The sequence below is a fragment of the Balaenoptera borealis genome (genome assembly GCF_965194805.1).
Source record: "Balaenoptera borealis genome assembly, chromosome: 1".
Lineage (NCBI taxonomy): Eukaryota > Metazoa > Chordata > Mammalia > Artiodactyla > Balaenopteridae > Balaenoptera > Balaenoptera borealis.
In genome coordinates, this window is record NC_138860.1 from 75,702,451 (window position 1) to 75,721,594 (window position 19,144).

The 19,144-nt window shown below is 39.2% G+C and overlaps 2 protein-coding genes and 1 long non-coding RNA gene across 9 annotated transcripts in view; 1 reads left to right on the top strand and 2 right to left on the bottom strand.

Annotated features, from left to right (window-relative positions):
- The window catches only part of SH2D1B (SH2 domain containing 1B), a 333,978-nt gene that overhangs the window by 208,112 nt on the left and 106,722 nt on the right, over window positions 1–19,144 (top strand). The gene's annotated exons all lie outside the window — the stretch shown is intronic.
- Window positions 1–19,144, bottom strand: part of UHMK1 (U2AF homology motif kinase 1) — a 104,173-nt gene that overhangs the window by 60,186 nt on the left and 24,843 nt on the right. The window lies entirely within an intron of this gene.
- LOC309636010 lies at window positions 1,683–12,388 on the bottom strand. The gene is made up of 2 exons (XR_014249168.1): window positions 3,863–12,388; window positions 1,683–3,533 (listed from the first exon to the last, which is right to left on the bottom strand). It is a non-coding gene; the product is annotated as an uncharacterized lncRNA (long non-coding RNA).

The window sequence follows — 19,144 nt, forward strand, 5'->3', positions numbered from 1 at the left end:
ATATAGGTTGAGGTTGAGTGAGAATGGCTATGGTCACTTAGATTATGGGAAAGGAGATAAATATAAGCTATCTAGACACTAAAATGATTCTGGAGGAAAGTTAAAGACTTGTTATTTCTGAGGGAGTAGAAAAGATCCTTTGGTTGTTGTGGTTAAAAACAGAATCTTCCCTAATTCTTAGAATTATTAAGTATGATTAAGGTCTAAAAACATAATTAACCTAATAATACTGTAAGTGATGAGTAATGGCAGACATTATTAGAAAGAAACCTCTACATGCAAATTTGACATAGTAGTATTTATTCCGGTTGAGCAAGAATGTTCATGCAGTGCCTTCCATTTCCTTTCAGGAAAACCCAACTACTAGTGGACAACTTTGATGACCCTATCACCTACTTCATAGAATGCAGAAATTCAGGATGCAATACAACTGATTTGCTAAAGAGATTGGGAAGGATTTCTTAGTTTAGCTACAAATGAGGACCAGAATGCCTCGTGGAGTCAAAACTTTACCACACCTACTAAATTAGCAGTGGCCCTGGGATGTGGTCTGGGATGATTTCCAAACATGTGTTAAGCATTATTTGTCATGGGACTTTGGGCAATAAAATGTTTAATTTTTTTATTAAAGATCACTAAGACGTTTGTTAGTTACGATGGTTCCTTGGATCTTACTTGTTCCTTCTTTTTCGTTTTAAAGTCACACTTCCATTAAAATATTGTTTTAAAGTTTAGGCCCTGAAGCATATGCCATTTTCAGCATGCCATTCTTCTGTCCCAAATCCATATTTAATGACATAGAAAAAAGACAGGAAGGAAACATTTTAATTCTTCCAAATTTTCTTTGACCATGGAATTTGTCGTTAGAAACAGAATTTTTTAAAAAATCTACTGTTGTCCATACATTGTTAGCAATTAACACATATTAAATTTAAAAGGTATGGTTTGGGGACTTCCCTGGCGGTCCAGTGGTTAAGACTCCCCCTTTCAATGCAGGGGGTGCGGGTTTGATCCCTGGTTAGGGAGCTAATATCCCACGTGACTTGCGGCCAAAAAACCAAAATGTAAAAAAAACCAGAAGCAACACTGTAACAAATTCAATGAAGACTTTAAAAAAATGGTCCACATAAAAAAAAAATCTTAAAAAAAAATTAAAAAATAAAAGGCATAGTCTTGAAGAGAGTTAAGTTTTTGTATGATATTTACTATTTTGTCAGGCATATTCAGGTACTTAGTAACTATAGCTCTGCTTTCCTCTGCAATCATAATTGAGAAATCCAAAGGATAAAATATACAGTTCAGGCAATATTGTTTCCCCTAAGAAAATTTTTATTTTTAAATTTATTTTTATTTTTTGGCTGTGCCACGTAGCTTGTGGGATCTTAGTTCTCCGACCAGGGATTGAACCCAGGCCCCAGCAGTGAAAGCACAAAGTCCTAACCACTGGACCACCAGGGTTAAATGAAGTGTTAGCATTTATTAAATTACAAGAAAAGGGACAGATTTAAGTATACAATCTAAGCTAGTTTTTCCCAAACTGAGTTCTGCAGAACACTAACACCCAACAAATTCCCAATAGGTATTTTAAATACAAAAGAGTATTGACTGGGTCCTGGGGAGGAGGAAAAACGTGTTATAAAAGACATTGAGACAATTGAGACAAACTGAATATGGAATGTATATTGAATATTTCTGTATCAATGCTAAATTCCAAGGGTGTGATAAAGGTTTCATGGTTATAGAGGACAATGTTTTTATTTATTTATTTATCTATTTTGGCCGCACCATGTGGCATGTGGGATCTTAGTTCCCCGACCAGGGATTGAACCCACGCCCCCTGCATTGGAAGTGTGGAGTCTTAACCACTGGACCGCCAGGAAAGTCCCCCATGTTTTTATTCTTAGGAGAGTCATGCTGAAGTACTTAGGGGTCAAGTGTCATGATATGTTCAACTTTCGAATGGTTCAGAAAAAGAGAAATTACCATTCACTTATGTATATAAAGGGGGAAGAGCAAGAGATAAAACAAATGTGGCAAATTCCTAGAGGGGGCCGGATCAAGATGGCAGAATAAAAGGACATGGAGCTCACCTCCTCCCACAAACACATCAAAAATACATGTGGAACAATGCTCACAGAATACCTGCTGAACGCTGGCAGATCTCATAAAACAAAATTGTAAGAAAGATCACCAAGTAACCGGGTAGTATGAAAGAAAAAAAAAGGAATCGGGACCGGAGGAGGAAACTGTGAAAGAGGAAATGTTCCCTCACCCTTAGAAGCCCCTTCACCAGCGGGGAGGTCAGCCAGGACAGAAAGGAAGCTTCAGAGGCTCAGAGGAGAGTATAGCAGCCAGCTTGCAGCAGGCAGAAAAGAGAGAGACCAGCACAGAGGGTCTGTGCCACCTCCCTACACTCCCCAGGCCCAAGACGTGTCTGCTGGTGCACATGGGGGCTGGATGCTGAAACTCTGGCTTCAGCAGGCAGACCCAGGGAGAGGGCTGGGGTAGGCTGCGTGGAGACAGTCTGAAGGAGCTGGAGTGTGGTCTGGGCCACACCCAGGGTGTGCGCAGGAAGGAGCCCGGGTCCACCACTGAAGCCCCATTGTTAACTGGAGCACTCAAAGGGAGGGGCTGGGCCCACCATAGCAGCCTCATTCTCGGCCTGCTCACAGCTGGTGCAGTTCCACCTCTAAGAGTTCTGGGACCATGCAAGCACTGGCGGCTGCCCCCATGCAGAAGCGGAGCTGAAATCCTAGCCCTGTCTCAGCAGCTGTGCAATCCGTAGATTTATGTGCTGGCAGTGGTTTTGCAAACTCAGTGCCTGCGGGACATCCAAGTGGATTACTGGTGCTCCCGTGGCTGCACGGGTCCAACAATGGTGGCTGTGGGCTCTGTGGGTGTGCACGTGCAGAGGCAGGGCTGGGATCGGGGCAGACTCAGTAGCTCCCACTGCAGGTCCAGATGCGTGGCTACAGTGGTCCCCGTGCCTGACCTCAGCAGTTCTGTGCCAACAGATCTGCATTTGTGGCTTTGTGTACAGTGCCTGAGGGAAAACTGGTCCGATTAGCTGAATTCCTACAGTTGAGGCAGGGCCGATGGCAATGCCAAAAACAGTGTACTTTGTGAGTCCACACAACAGGTGACAGGTGACACCACAGAGCACACTTCCCGGTGGACAACTCCTGTGAAGGAATACTCAGTGGCTCCTCTCCCAGCAGGAACACTCCAGCCCCACCTACCTCACACCGCAACTCAGAAACAGATGTGGGGGAGTCTACTCCAACAACAGGAGAGCAGACCTGTCCCCACAGGGCTGTGACAACCACAGAGCAAAGAGGAGGCTCCATTCAACATCCAGTGCAGGCTCTGGTCATCACAACAACAATCACATCCCCTAACAAGGGGATAATGGCCAGCACACGCTGAGGAAAAATGAGGCAGGCATCCATACTAAAAACAGCCCTTGCACCAAAAACATTAGACTCATGGAGGCTACACAGGTACACTCTTATATAAAAACAGCCCTTCGGGGGCTTCCCTGGTGGCGCAGTGGTTGAGGGTCTGCCTGCCGATGCAGGGCACACGGGTTCGAGCCCTGGTTTGGGAAGATCCCACATGCCATGGAGTAGCTGGGCCCGTGAGCCACAATTGCTGAGCCTGCGCGTCTGGAGCCTGTGCTCCACAACAAGAGAGGCCGCGATGGTGAGGGGCCCGCGCACCACGATGAAGAGTGGCCCCCGCTTGCCACAACTAGAGAAAGCCCTCGCACAGAGACGAAGACCCAACACAGCCAAAAATAAATAAATAAATAAAAACAAAGTAAAAACAATGCAAAAAAAAAAAAAAAACAGCCCTTCAAGACCACAGTAGATAACAGTTTCTCCTCAACTCATACAGTCAGAGAAATATAAGTAAAATGAAGAAGCAGAGGAACCACCCCGAGTTAAATGGTCAAGAGAACTCCCCTGAAAAAAACAATGAAGCAGACCTCTTCAGTCTGGTAGACACCAAGTTCAAAAAAGAGATAATTAAAATACTGAAGGAATTAAGAAAGGCTATTGAGGACTTCCCTGGTGGCTCAGTGGTTAAGAATCCACCTGCCAATGCAGGGGACATGGGTTCGAGCCCTGGCCCAGGAAGATCCCACATGCTGCGGAGCACATAAGCCCATGCGCCACAACTACTGAGCCTGCGTTCTAGAGCCCGTGAGCCACAACTACTGAGCCTGCGTGCCACAACTACTGAAGCCCATGCGCCTAGAGCCCATGCTCTGCAACAAGAGAAGCCACCGCAATGAGAAGCCCACATACCGCAATGAAGAGTAGCCCCTGCTCACTGCAACTAGAGAAAGCCTGCATGCAGCAATGAAGACCCAAGGCAGCCAAAAATATAATTAATTAATTGATTAATTAATTAATTATTTTTAAAAAGAAAGGCTATTCATAGAAATACGGATTACTGTAAAAAGGAACTAGAAACTATAAAGAGGAACCAAGAAAAATTAGAAAATTCTTTTGCCAAGATGAAAGCTGAGCTAAAGGCAATGAACAGCAGAATGAATAATGCAGAAAAATGAATAAGTGATCTGAAATATAGAATAATGTAAATCACCCAACAGAACAGCAGACAGAAAGCCAAATGAAAAAAACAAACAAACAAATAAAAGCAGCATAAGAGACCTATGGGATAATACAAATTGTGCCAATCTGTGCATAATAGGAGTTCCAGAAGGCAAAGAAAGAGAAAATGGGACTGAAAATGTATTCGAAGAAATTATGGCTGAAAACTTCCCAAACCCAAAGAAGGAAACAGATATCCAGCGACAGGAAGCACAGAGGATACCGAACAAGATGAACCCAAACAGACCTACACCAAGACATTATAATTAAAATGGCAAAAGTTAAAGGCAGGATTCAACAGTCAGGAAGAGAAAAACAAAGAGTTAATTACAAGGGACCCCCTGCCATAAGGCTATCAGCTGATTTCTCTACAGAAACGTTGCAGGCCAGAAGGGAGTGGCAAGATATATTCAAAGTCCTGGAAGGGAAAAACCTGCAACCTAGGATCCTCTACCCAGCAAGATTATCATTTAGAATAGGAGAGAGGAAGAATTTCCCAGACAAGCAAAAACTGAAAGAATACAGCAATACTAAACCTATCCTAAGAGAAATATTAAAAGGTCTTTTTGAAATAGAAAAGAAGCAAGAATCTATAAGAAAAAGAAAATAACAACTATAAAGTAAATCACTTAAATAAGCCTGTACCTAGATTATCAAAAAAAATTTTTTTTTCAAATTTTTGTGAAAGTGATGAAAACTACAATGAACAGCAAAAGGATCAAAATGAAGATGTAAAGGAGGGCATCAAAATCATAAAATGGCAGGGAGGACAGTAAGAAAATGTAGACTTTCTTTTCTTTTTTTAGAATGTGTTTGAGCCTATATGACTACCAGTCTAAAGCAAGTAGATACAGTAATGGGTTAACATACTTAAAAAACAGGGTAACCAGGAATCAAAAATATATAATAGATTCACAAAAACCGAAAAGCAAAGAACACAAGCATAATACAAAAGAAAACCATCAAACCACAAAAGGAAAAACAAAAAGAAAAAGGAACAAAGAAGAAATACAAAATCAACTGGAAAACAAGGTATAAAATGGCAATAAATACATATCTATCAATATTGACCTTAAATGTCAATGGACTAAATGCTCCAATAAAAACACATAGAGTGGTACATTGGATTAAAAAACAAGAGCCTACAACATGCTGCCTACAAGAGACACACTTTAGGGTAAAAAACACACATAGATTAAAAGTAAGAGGATGGAAAAAGATATTTCACTCAAATGGAAATAACAAAGTGAGGGTAGCAATATTCATATCAGACAAAACAGACTTTAAAGCAAAGGCCATAAAGAAAGATAAAGAAGGACACTATATAATGATAAAAGGATCAATACAAGAGGATATTAACACTCATTAACATATATGCACCCAATATAGCAGCACCAAAATACATAAAGCAAATACTAGCAGACATAAAGGGAAAAACTGATGGGAATACAATAATAGAAGGAGAATTTAACACCACACTCACATCAATGGACAGATCTTCCAAACAGAAAATAAGGCAACAGAGATCCTAAATCATACAATAGAACACTTAGGCTTAATTGATATTTTCAGGACATTACATCCAAAAAACAAAAAGAACCAATACACATTCTTTCCAAGTACACATGGAACATTCTCTAGGATTGATCACATACTATGACACAAAACAAGCCTCAACAAATTTAAGAGAATAGAAATTATTTCAAGCATCTTTTCTGACCACAACAGCATGAAATTAGAAATCAACCACAGAAAGAGAAACGAGAAAAAACCAATTATATGAAGACTAAACAACATGCTACTAAAAAACCAATGGGTCAACAATGAAATCAAAGAGGACATTTAAAAATACCTTGAGACAAATGGCAATGAAAATACAACCATACAAAATCTATGAGATGTAGCAAAAGCAGTCCTAAGAGGGAAGTTCATAGCAATACAGGCCTTCCTCAAAAAACATGAAAAATCTCAAATAAACAACCTAACCTACCATCTAAAAGAATTACAAAAACAAGAACAAACAAAACCTAAAGTCAGCAGAAGGAAGGAAATAAACATCAGAGGGAATTAAATATTGATAAAGTAGAGATTAAAAAACAAACAACAACAACAAAAAAACCCAAGAGCTGGTTTTGTGAAAAGGTAAACAAAATCGACAAACCTCTGGCCAGGTTTACCAAGAAGAGGAGAGTGGACTCAAATAAACAAATAAGAAATGAAAGAGAAGAAGTAACAACCAACAATGCAGAAATACAAAAAAATCATAAGAGAATACTATGAACGGTTTTATGCCAACAAACTGGAAGACCTAGAAGAAATGGACAAGTTTCTAGAAATATACAGCCCACCAAAAGTGAATCAAGAAGAAATAGATAATTTGAACAGACATATCAATAGAGGTGAAATAGAATCTGTAATAATAATAATAAAAAAAAAACTCCCTGCAAACAAAAGTCCAGGTCCAGATGGATTCATTGGGGAATTCTACCAAAAATACAAAGAAGAAATACAAAAATATACTGATCCTTCTCAAACTCTTCCAAAAAACTGAAGAGGAAGAAACACTCCCAAAGTCATTCTATGAAGCCACCATCATCCAGATATCAAAATCAGACAAAGACACTACCAAAAAAGAAAATTACAGGCCAACATCTTTGATGAATATAGATTGAAAAATCCTCAACACAAAATTAGCAAACTGAATCCAACAACATAAAAAAGATCATACACCACGATCAAGCTGGCTTCATCCCAGGGTCACAAGTATGGTTCAAAATACGCAAATCAATCAATGTGATACACCACATCAACAAAAGAAAAGACACACCACATGATCATTGCAATAGATGCAGAAAGGCATTTGATAAAAATTCAGCATCCATTCATGATAAAAACTCTTACCAAAGTGGGTATAGAGGGAACGTACCTCAACATAATAAAAGCTATTTATGACAAACCCACTGTCAACATAATACTAAGAGGTGAAAAGTTGAAAGCCTTCCCACTAAAATCTGGAACAAAATAAGGATGCCCACTCTCTATTTAACACAGTATTGGTCCTAGCCACAGCAATCAGACAAGAAAAAGAAATAAAAGGTATCCAAATTGGAAGAGAAGAGGTAAAACTGCCATTATATGCAGATGACATGATACTATATAGAGAAAACCCTGAAGACTGCACACAAAAACTACTTGAACTGATAAATATATTCAACAAGGTAGCAGGATACAAGATTAACATACAGAAATCTGCGGCATTTCTTTACAATAACAATATCAGAAAGAGAAAGTAAAAACAAAAACAAAAATCCCTTTTAAAATTGCATCCAAAAAACTAGTTAGGAATAAACCTGACCAAGGAGGTGAAAGACCTATATGCTGAGAACTATAAAATATTAATAAAGGAAACTGAAGATGATTCAAAGAAATGGAAAGATATCCCACTCTCTTGGATAGGAAGAATTAATATTGTTAAAATGGCCATACTACCCAAAGCAATCTACAGATTTAATGCAATCCCTATCAAATTAACCAGACATTTTCTGGTTAATTAACTAGAACAAATAATCCTAAATTTAGATGGAACCATAAAAGACCCAGAATTGCCAAAGCAGTCCTGAGGATAAAGAACAAAGCTGGAGGCATAACCCTCCCGGACTTCAGACAATACCACAAAGCTACAGTAATCAAAACAGTGCGGTACTGGCATAAAAACAGACACATGGATCAATGGAACAGAATAGAGAGCCCATAAATAAACCCACACGCCTACAGTCAATTAATCTTCAAAAAAGGAGGTAAGAATATACAATGGAGAAAAGACAGTCTCTTCAGCAAGTGGTGTTGGGAAAGCTGAACAGCCACACGTAAATCAATGAAGTTAGAACACACCCTCATACCATACATGAAATAAACTCAAAATGGCTTGACTTAAATATAAGACATGACACCACAAAACTCCTAGAAGTGGACATAGGCAAAACATTCTCTGACATAAATCATATCAATGATTTCTTAGGTCAGTCTCCCAAGGCAATAGAAATAAAAGCAAAAACAAACAAATGGGACCTAATCAAACTAATGAGCTTTTGCACAGCAAAGGAAACCATATGCAAAATGAAAAGACAACCTACTGACTGGGAGAAGATATTTACAAACGCAACTGACAAGGGCTTAATTTCCAAAATATACGAACAGCTCATACAACTCAATAACAACAAAAAAAACCAATCCAATCAAAAAATGGGCAGAAGACCTAAACAGACATTTCTCCAAAGAAGACATACAGATAGCCAATAGGCACATGAAAAGATGTTCAACATCACTAATTACTAGAGAAATACAAATCAAAAATACAATGAGGTACCACCTCACACCAGTCAGAATGGTCATCATTAAAAAGTCTACCAATAGAAGATGGCGGTGTGGGAAGATAAGAGTTAGCATCTCCCCACAACTAGGGTGCCTGCCTGCCACTGGTGGGAGACTCTGACCCCCAAGGAGACGGGAGGAACCCCAGAATGAACTGGTAGGATGTAGGACCGAGGGGGGAGGAGAAATGGAGGCCAGACAAGATAGCACCCCTGAGTCCAGGGAGATCAAGAGAGGCAGGTGGGAGGGACTCTCTGGGAAGAGCAGGAGAGGAGTGGAGGGCGATCTCCTGGCCCACTCGGGCCGGGGAACTTGCTGAGCTCCCAAGCCGGTTGCCCTGCCTCCAAAGCCCCATCAAGGCCACGTGGGTCCTGGGGGCATAGGAGGGAGGCCAGGGGAGATCAGGAGTGGTAGGCAGGAGGGGACACCCAGGAGGAGCGGGAGAAGAGTGGAGGGTGACTGCCCCGCCCATTCAGGCCTGGGGAGCCTACTGAGGTCCCAGGCTGATCCCCCCCCCCTCCAAAGCCCCCTTCAGGCTGCATGGGTCCTTGGGGGCACAGTAGGGAGGCCGGGGGGGCGGGTGGCAGATCAGGAGAGGCAGGCGGAAGGGGCCCTCAGGAAGGAGCAGGAGATGAGCGGAGGGCGATTGCCCCACCCACTGGGGCCCAGCGAGCCTGCTGAGCTCCCAGGCGGATGCCCTGCCCTCCAAAGCCCCCTCTAGGCCATGTGGGTCCTTCGGGGCATAGGAGGGAGGCCAGGGAGATCAGGAGAGGCAGGCAGGAGGGGCCCTCCCAGATCGATCCCAGACCAGAGGAGCAGGAGAGGAGGGCATTTGCCCCACCCACTTAAGCCCAGGAAGCCTGCTGGGCTCCCTGGTGAGGTACCCTGCTCTCTGAAACCAGGGGTGGGGGGCACACCTGGGCCCCTTATGTTCCTTGAGCCTAAGCCCCACCCCCCACAGCCCCTAGGGCCTTTTCCAGACCTGTGGGTCCTGACCATTGGCCCCACCCACCATCCAAACCTTGCCCTTGCTTAGGTCCCACCCTCCACAGCCAAGGCCTCCTCCCCCACCCTTTTTTTTTTTCATTTTCCCTCCTGCTCCTTTTTATAATTGTGTTACTGATGTACCTCCTGGTTGTTGATTCATCTATATTTTTATTTTTACATTCTTTCTAACATATCTGTTAGTTTCCTAGTCTAATTTTATTTTTTACTTCGTTATTGTTCTCTTTTTTTTCTTTTTGGTTGCCCCACGCAGCTTGCAGGATCTTGATTCACGAGCCTGGGGTCGGGCGGAAGTTCCTGCAATGGGAGCTCTGAGTCCGAACCACTGGACTAGCAGAGAACCTCAGACCCCAGGGAATATTCATCGGAGTGAGGTCTCACAGAGTTCCTCATCTCAGCACCAAGACCCAGCTCTACCCAATAGCCTACAAACTCCAGTGTTGGAAGCCTCAGGCCAAAAAACCAGTAAAACAGGAACACAATCCCACTCATAAAAAGAAAAAAAATGAGATGGCAAAAAAATATGTCACAGATGAAGGAGCAAGGTAAAAATCTACAAGACCAAATAAATGAAGAGGAAATAGCAATCTACCAGAAAAAGAATTCAGACTAATGATAGTAAAGATGATCCAGAATATCAGAAATAGAAAGGAAGCACGGATTGAGAAAATACAAGAAATGTTTAACAAAGATCTAGAAGAACTAAAGAACAAACAAACAGAGATGAACAACACAATAACTGAAATGAAAAATACACTAGAAGGAATCAATAACAGAATAACGGAGGCAGAAGAATGAATAAGTGTGCTGGAAGACAAAATGGTAGAAATAACTGCTGAGGAGCAGAATAAAGAAAAAAGAATGAAAAGAATTGAAGACAATCTCAGAGACTTCTGGGATAACACTAAATGCACCAACATTTGAATTATAGGGATCCCAGAAGAAGAAGAGAAAAATAAAGGTTCTGAGAAAATATTTGAAGATATTATAGTGGAAAATTTCCCTAACATGGGAAAGGAAAGAGTCACCCAAGTCCAGGAAGCACAGAGCGTCCCATACAGGATAAACCCTAGGAAAAACACACCAAGACACGTATTAATCAAACTAACAGAAATTAAATTCAAAGAAAAACATATTAAAAGCAGCAAGGGGGAAAAAAAAAATACAAAGGAATCCCCATAGGGTTATCAGCTGATTTTTCAGTGGAATCTGTGCAGGCCAGAAAGGAGTGGCAGGATATGCTTAAAGTGATGAAAGAGAAAAACCTACAACCAAGATTACTCTACCCGGCAAGGATCTCATTCAGATTCAATGGAGAAGTCAGAAGCTTTTCAGACAAACAAAAGCTAAAAGAATTCGGCATTACCAAACCAGCTTTACAAGAAATGCTAAAGAAACTTCTCTAAGCAGGAAACACAAGAGAAGAAAAAGACCCACAAAAACAAACCCAAAACAATTAAGAAAATGGTAATAGGAATACACATATCGATAATAACCTTGAATGTAAATGGATTAAATGCCCCAACCAAAAGACAAAGACTGGCTGAATGGATACAAAAACAAGACCCATATATATGCTGTCTAAAAGAGACCCACTTCAGACCTAGGGACACATACAGACTGAAAGTGAAGGGATGGAAAAAGATATTCCATGCAAATGGAAATCAAAAGAAAGCTGGAGTAGCAATACATATATTAGATAAAATAGACTTTAAAATAAAGACTGTTACAAGAGATAAGGAGGGACACTACATAATGATCAAAGGATCAACCCAAGAAGAAGATATAACAAGTATAAATATATATGCACCCAACATAGGAGCACCTCAATACATAAGGCAAATGCTAACAACCATGAATGGAGAAATCGACAGTAACACAATAATAGTAGGGGACTTTAACACCCCACTCACACCAATGGAAAGATCATCCAAAAAGAAAATAAATAAGGAAACACAAGCTTTAAATGACACAATAGACCAGATAGATCTAACTGATATTTACAGAACTTTCCACCCAAAAGTGGCAGAATACACTTTCTTTTCAAGTGCACATGGAACATTTTCCAGGATAGATCACATCTTGGGTCACATATCAAGCCCTGGAAAATTTAAGAAAACTGAAATCATATCAAGCATCTTTTCTGACCACAACGTTATGAGATCAGAAATCAATTAAAGGAAAAAAACTATAAAACACACAAATACATGGAGGCGAAACAGTGCACTACTAAATAACCAAGAGATCACTGAAGAAATCAAAGACTAAAGAAATACGTAGAAACAAATGACAATGAAAACACGACGACCCAAAACCTATGGGATGCAGCAAAAGCAGTTCTAAGAGCAATTCGATCTCACTTCAAGAAACAAGAAAAATCTCAAATAAACAATCTAACCTACACTTAAACAATCTAACCCTACACTTAAAACAACTAAAGAAGAGCAAAGAAAACCCAAAACCCTTCAGTAGAAGGAAAGAAATCATAAATATCAGAGCAGAAATAAATGAAATAGAAATGAAGAAAACAATACCAAAGATCAATAAAACTAAAAGCTGGTTCTTTGAGAAGATAAACAAAATTCATAAACCCTTAGCCAGACTAATCAAGAAAAAAAGGGAGAAGACTCAAATCAATATAATCAGAAATGAAAAAGGAGAAATCACAACTGACACTGCAGAAATACAAAGGATTATAAGAGACTACTACAAACAACTATAGGCCAATAAAATGGACAACCATGAAGAAATGGACAAATTCTTGGAAAGGTACAATTTTCCAAGACTGAACCAGGAAGAATCAGAAAATATAAACAGACCTATCACAAGTAATGAAATTGAAGCCATAATTTAAAATCTTCCAACAAACAAAAGTCCAGGACCAGATGGCTTCACAGGCAAATTCTATCAAACTTTTAGAGAAGAGTTAACACCGATCCTTCTCAAACTCTTCCAAAAAACTGCAGAGGGAGAAACACTCTCAAACTCATTCTACGAAGCCACCATCACCCTGATACCAAAACCAGAAAGAGATATGACGAAATAGAGAATTATAGACCAAAATCACTGGTGAACACAGATGCAAAAATCCTGAACAAAATACTAGCAAACAGAATCCAACAGCACATTAAAAGGATCATACACCATGATCAAGTGGGATTTATCCCAGGGATGCAAGAATTCTTCAATACATGCAAATCAATCAGTGTGATACACCACATTAACAAATTAAGGAATAAAAACCATATGATCATCTCAATAGATGCAGAAAAAGCTTTTGACAAAATTCAACACCCATTTATGATAAAAACTCTCCAGAAAATGGAGAGGAATAGAGGGAACCTATCTCAACATAATAAAGGCCATATATGACGAACCCACAGCAAACATCAAACTCAATGGTGAAAAACTGAAAGCATTTCCACTAGGATCAGGAAGAAGACAAGGATGTCCACTCTCGCCACTCTTATTCAACACAGTTTTGGAAGTCCTAGCCACGGCAATCAGAGAAGAAAAAGAAATAAAAGGAATACAAATTGGAAACGAAGAAGTAAAACTGTCACTATTTGCTGATGACATGATATTATACATAGAAAATCCTAAAGATGCCTCTAGAAAACTACTACAACTAATCAATGAATTTGGTAAGGTTGCAGGATACAAAATTAATGCACAGAAATCTCTGGCATTCCTATACACCAACAACGAAAAGTCAGAAAGAGAAATTAAGGAAACACTCCCATTTACCATTTCAACGAAAAGAATAAAATACCTAGGAATAAACCTGCCTAAGGAGGCAAAAGACTTGTACTCAGAAAACTATAAAACACTGATGAAAGAAATCAAAGATGACATAAACAGATGGAGAAATATACCATGTTCTTGGATTGGAAGAATCAATATTGTGAAAATGACTATACTGCCCAAAGCAATCTACAGATTCAATGCAATCCCTATCAAACTACCAATGGTATTCTTCACAGAATTAGAACAAAAAAATCTTACAATTCGTATGGAAACACAAAAGACCCCAAATAGCCAAAGCAATCTTGAGAAGGAAAAACGGAGTTGGAGGAATCAGGCTCCCCAACTTCAAACTATACCACAAAGCTACAGTGATCGAGACAGTATCGTACTGGCACAAAAACAGAAATATAAATCAATGGTACAGGATAGAATGCCCAGAGATAAACCCATGCACATATGGGCACCTAATTTATGACAAAGGAGGCAAGAACATACAATGGAGAAAAGACAGTCTCTTCAGTAAGTGGTGCTGGGAAAACTGGACTGCTACATCTAGAAGAATGAAATCAGAACACTCCCTAACACCATACACAAAAATAAACTCAAAATGGATTAAAGACTTAAATGTAAGACCAGACACTATAAAACTTTTAGAGGAAAACATAGGAAAAACACTCTTTGACATAAACCACAGCAAGATCTTTTTTGACCCACCTCCTAGAGTAATGGAAATAAAAAGAAAAATAAATGGGACCTAATGAAACTTCAAAGCTTTTGCACAGCAAAGGAAACTATAAACAAGACGAAAAGACAACCCTCAGAATGAGAGAAAATATCTGCAAACAAAGCAACAGACAGGGTATAAATCTCCAACATATACAAACAGCTCATGGAGCTCAATATCAGAAAAACAAACAATCCAGTTAAACAGCAGGTGGAAGACCTAAATAGACATTTCACCAAGGAAGACATACAGATGGCCAAGAGGCACATGAAAAGATGCTCAACATCACTAATTATTAGAGAAATGCAAATCAAAACTACAATGAGGTATCACCTCACACAGGTCACAATGGCCATCATCAAAAAATCTACAAACAATAAATGCTGGAGAGGGTGTGGAGAAAAGGGAACCCTCTTGCAGTGTTGGTGGGAATGTAAATTGATACAACTATGGAAAACAGTATGGAGGTTCCTTAAAAAACTAAAAATAGAACTATCATATGACCCAGCAATCTCACTACTGGGCATATATCCTGAGAAAAACATAATTCAAAGCCACAATATTTATTGTAGCACTATTTACAATAGCCAGGACATGGAAGCAACCTAAATGTCCAACGACAGATGAATGGATAAAGAAGATGTGGCACATATATACAATGGAATATTACTCAGCCATAAAAGGAAATGAAATTGAGCTATTTGTAGTGAGGTGGATGGACCCAGGGTCTGTCATACAGAGTGAAGTAAGTCAGAAAGCGAAAAACAAATACCATATGCTAACGCATATATATGGAATCTAAAAAAACAAAAATGGTACTGATACACCTAGTTGCAGGGCAGGGATAAAGAGGTAGACATAGAGAATGGACTTGATGACATGGGGTGGGAGGGCGAAGCTGGGGCAAACTGAGAGTAGCATCGACGTATATACACTACCAAATGTAAAAGAGTTGGCTGGTGGGAAGCAGCAGCACAGCACAGGGAGATCAGCTTGGTGCTTTGCGATGACCTAGAGGGGTGGGACAGGGAGGATGGGAGGGAAGCTCAAGAGGGAGGGGATATGGGGACATGGGTATGTATACGGCTGATTCGCTTTGTTGTGCAACAGAAACTAACACAGTACTGTGAAGCAATTATACTCCAATGAAGATGTATTAAAAAAATAAAAGTCTACAAATAATAAATACTGGAGAGGGTGTGGAGAATAGGGAACTCTCCTACAGCGCTGGTGGGATTGTAAATTGGTGCAGCCACTGTGGAAAACAGTATGTAGGTTCCTTAAAAAACTAAAAATAGAGTTGCCATATGATCCAGCATTCCCACTCCTGGACATATATCCAGACAAAACTATAATTCAGAAAGATACATGGTCTCCAATGTTCATAGCAGCACTATTCACAATAGCCAACACATGGAAGCAACTTAAATGTCCATCAACAGATGAATGGATAAAGAAGATGTGGTATGTATACACAATGGAATATTACTCATCCATAAAAAGAATGAAATAATGCCATTTGCAGCAACATGGATGGACCTAGAGATTATCACACTAAGTGAAGTCAGTCAAAGACAGACAAATATCATATGATATCACTTATATGTGGAATCTAAAATATGGCACAAATGAACTTAGTTATGAAACAGAAACAGACTCACAGATATAGAAAACAAACACGTTTACCAAAGGGTAAAAGGGGTGGGGGAGGGATAAATTAGGAGACTGGGATTAGCAGATACAAACTACTATATATAAAATAGGTAAACAACAAGGTCCTACTGTATAGCACAGGGAACTATATTCAATATCCTGTAATAAACCATAATGGAAAAGAATATGAAAAAAAAGAATATATATATATATATATATATATATATATATATATATATATATATATATATATATATATATAACTGAATCACTTTGCTGTACACCAGAAACCAATACATTGTAAATCAACTATACTTCACAAAAAAATTTTTTAATGTGGCAAAATGTTAACAATAGGTGAATTTAGGTGAAAAGTATATTGGCATCAACTTATACCATCCTTCTAACTCTTTGTTTAAACAGGCTTCTGTTCAAGACTTCTCTAAAAAAATTGGGGAAATGTATGCAGCATATTCAACTTATTTAACCACAGAATATTTTCATCCTACCCTGCTCCCCAAAGCTTCTCTTAATATCATACAGCATGTTAGTGTTCCAAGGATATAGTCTGAGAAATACTGAGCTAAATACTAATAGACTCTTCTCTAAGTTCAACTGTTTGGTTCCTGCTTAACTAAACTTTGGCTTTCATTCTTAAAGATGAGCCTTTATATGTTTGATCCTTTCTCATAACAGTTTGTCTAAACATGCTCTACAATGCAGGTTTGCCTTTTTAAACAAACAAAAAACATGGCACGGAAGATGGGCTTTTGGAAATGGTTTAGTAATTATGTGTTGCAAACTCTCTTGTGTTCTATCCTGTTTCATAAGTCAAGGATTCTTATTAAAAATTGCAGAATGGTGGAGAGAAGTACGAATTACAATGAAACACCTCATGTTTTTAAACTGGAAATTTGCTTTGCTTTTTAATATAATCATGCTAAGACTCAAGGATTTGGGTTTTTCAGATATACAGTTTTATGCAGTAGAAGGAAATGAAAAACCCAAATTCCTTAACTGTAAGACCACATACTCTTTCACAAAAATAATTTGCCGTATCTTTAAAAAGTCCAAAGAAAGTCTACCCTTCCAAATTCAATTACGTGATTCATTGTCAATGTTATTATTCACGTGTCAATAGGTTAACATTTTATAACTGTTCCCTTTTGCTTTGTAATTTTAGTAGAAACTACCAAATTGTCATTCTTTGAAATATTGAAGTCATCCATAACCAACTGGCTGCCAGATTCTACAAACTCATTTTTCAAATCAACAAACATTTATTGGGCAATTACTGTAGTCCAGCATGGTGCTAGGTGCTAGGGATACAGATCAGAATATGGTGACCCAACGTCCTCAAGGAGTTCACTTTGGGCAAAACAAAATGGTAAGCCTAACCACATTGGAAATACATGTACACATTAATGAAGCATTAATGATATTTTGGGGGAGGTGGGAAGTTGGAGGTGGAGTTTAGGGAAGATAACCTGAGAAAGTGACAACTGAGCTGTTTTAAAAGATAAGCAGGATTTCATCACACAGGTAAGGTGGGGGGACAGAGAATTGAATGACGTTTTGATAAGAAGCTCAGATACAAGAAAAAGCATGACATTTGTAGAAAGATGGATAGTTTAGTACAGACGAAGCATAAAGTATAAACAAAGAGAAAATGCAGCAAGATTTGTAGGAGGAGCCAGATTGTGAAAAATCTTATATGCCAATCTGAGGGAATTAGATATTATTTTGAAGGCAAATGGGCAGGTAAAGAAATAGGAAATAATGTGAAGAATTTTTGAAGCGGGGAGTAGCATGATCAGGTTTATTTTTAAGAATGAAAACTGTCAGCATTGCGAAGCAGAGGCTGGGGGCATGAGACTAAAGATGAGGATCTTGTGAGAAGCTAGAGTAAGGAGGAGAGATCAAGGACTAAACTAAGTAGTATCAGAGGAAATGGAAAAGGGAAGATGGATCAGAGAGGAATTACTGGGTTGACTAGAAGGCAACCCAGCATAGTGGTGTTAAGAACATAATTTTAGAGCCAGACATTCATTTACCCACTATGTAACCATAGGAAGTAAGATCATCTAAATGTTCATTTTCCCAACCATAAAATGAAGTGAATACCAGTACCTTCCTCATAGGCTTGTGATTAAGGATTTAGTGTGGGGGAAAAAATGATAATGCACAAAAAGCATTTAGCACAGTGCCTGGCACAAAATAAGTGCTCAATTAGTTACTAGTTTTACTGCAACTATCAGGGAGAAGGAGGGATTGAGAATGATTCCCAAGTAACTCAAATCTGGTCTAGCTTTTCAATCCTACAGCCCAAGTCCTTTGTTTAGATCAGTGCTTCTCAAAGTACGGTCTCCAGACCAGCAGCAACAGCATAATCTGAGAACTTGGTAGAAGTGCAAATTCTCAGACCCAGCAAGAACTAGTTATAAACTTTAGAGGTGGGGGTCCCGCAATCTGTATTTTGACAAGCCCTTCCAGGTGATACTGTTATATGCTGACTGTGAGAATTACTGATTTAAACATTCATTTTCTCAACTCTGAGCTCTTAAAACAGTCTCTTAGGGTATCCCTCTCGGCAGTCTCTTTCCCTTGAATTCATCATACAGAACAGCCATAGACTTCCTGAAAAACATGCCACTCCTAGAGAGACCAGTATATGATTACCACCTCTAAGTCACAGGAAATGTTGGGCAAGTTTATTTAACCTATTTGGGCCTCAGTTATCATATGTAAAAGGGAACATTAAACATGACATAAACTATCTAAAATAGTACCATCACCTAGGAGGTGCTCCACAACTGATGGCTGAACCTACTATCTCACACTGTTGTCAGAAATTAAGTCACTTGATTAAAGTCATCCAACTTGATAAAAGAACCACGATTAGAACACAAAGTCTCCCAACTATGAATTCTGGTTCTTTTCCTGAGATAAGGCTGTTTCTACATTATCAAGAACATTTATTCCAAAATAAAAAATTCTGTTTCAGTATTGTCAGTTTGATGTACTA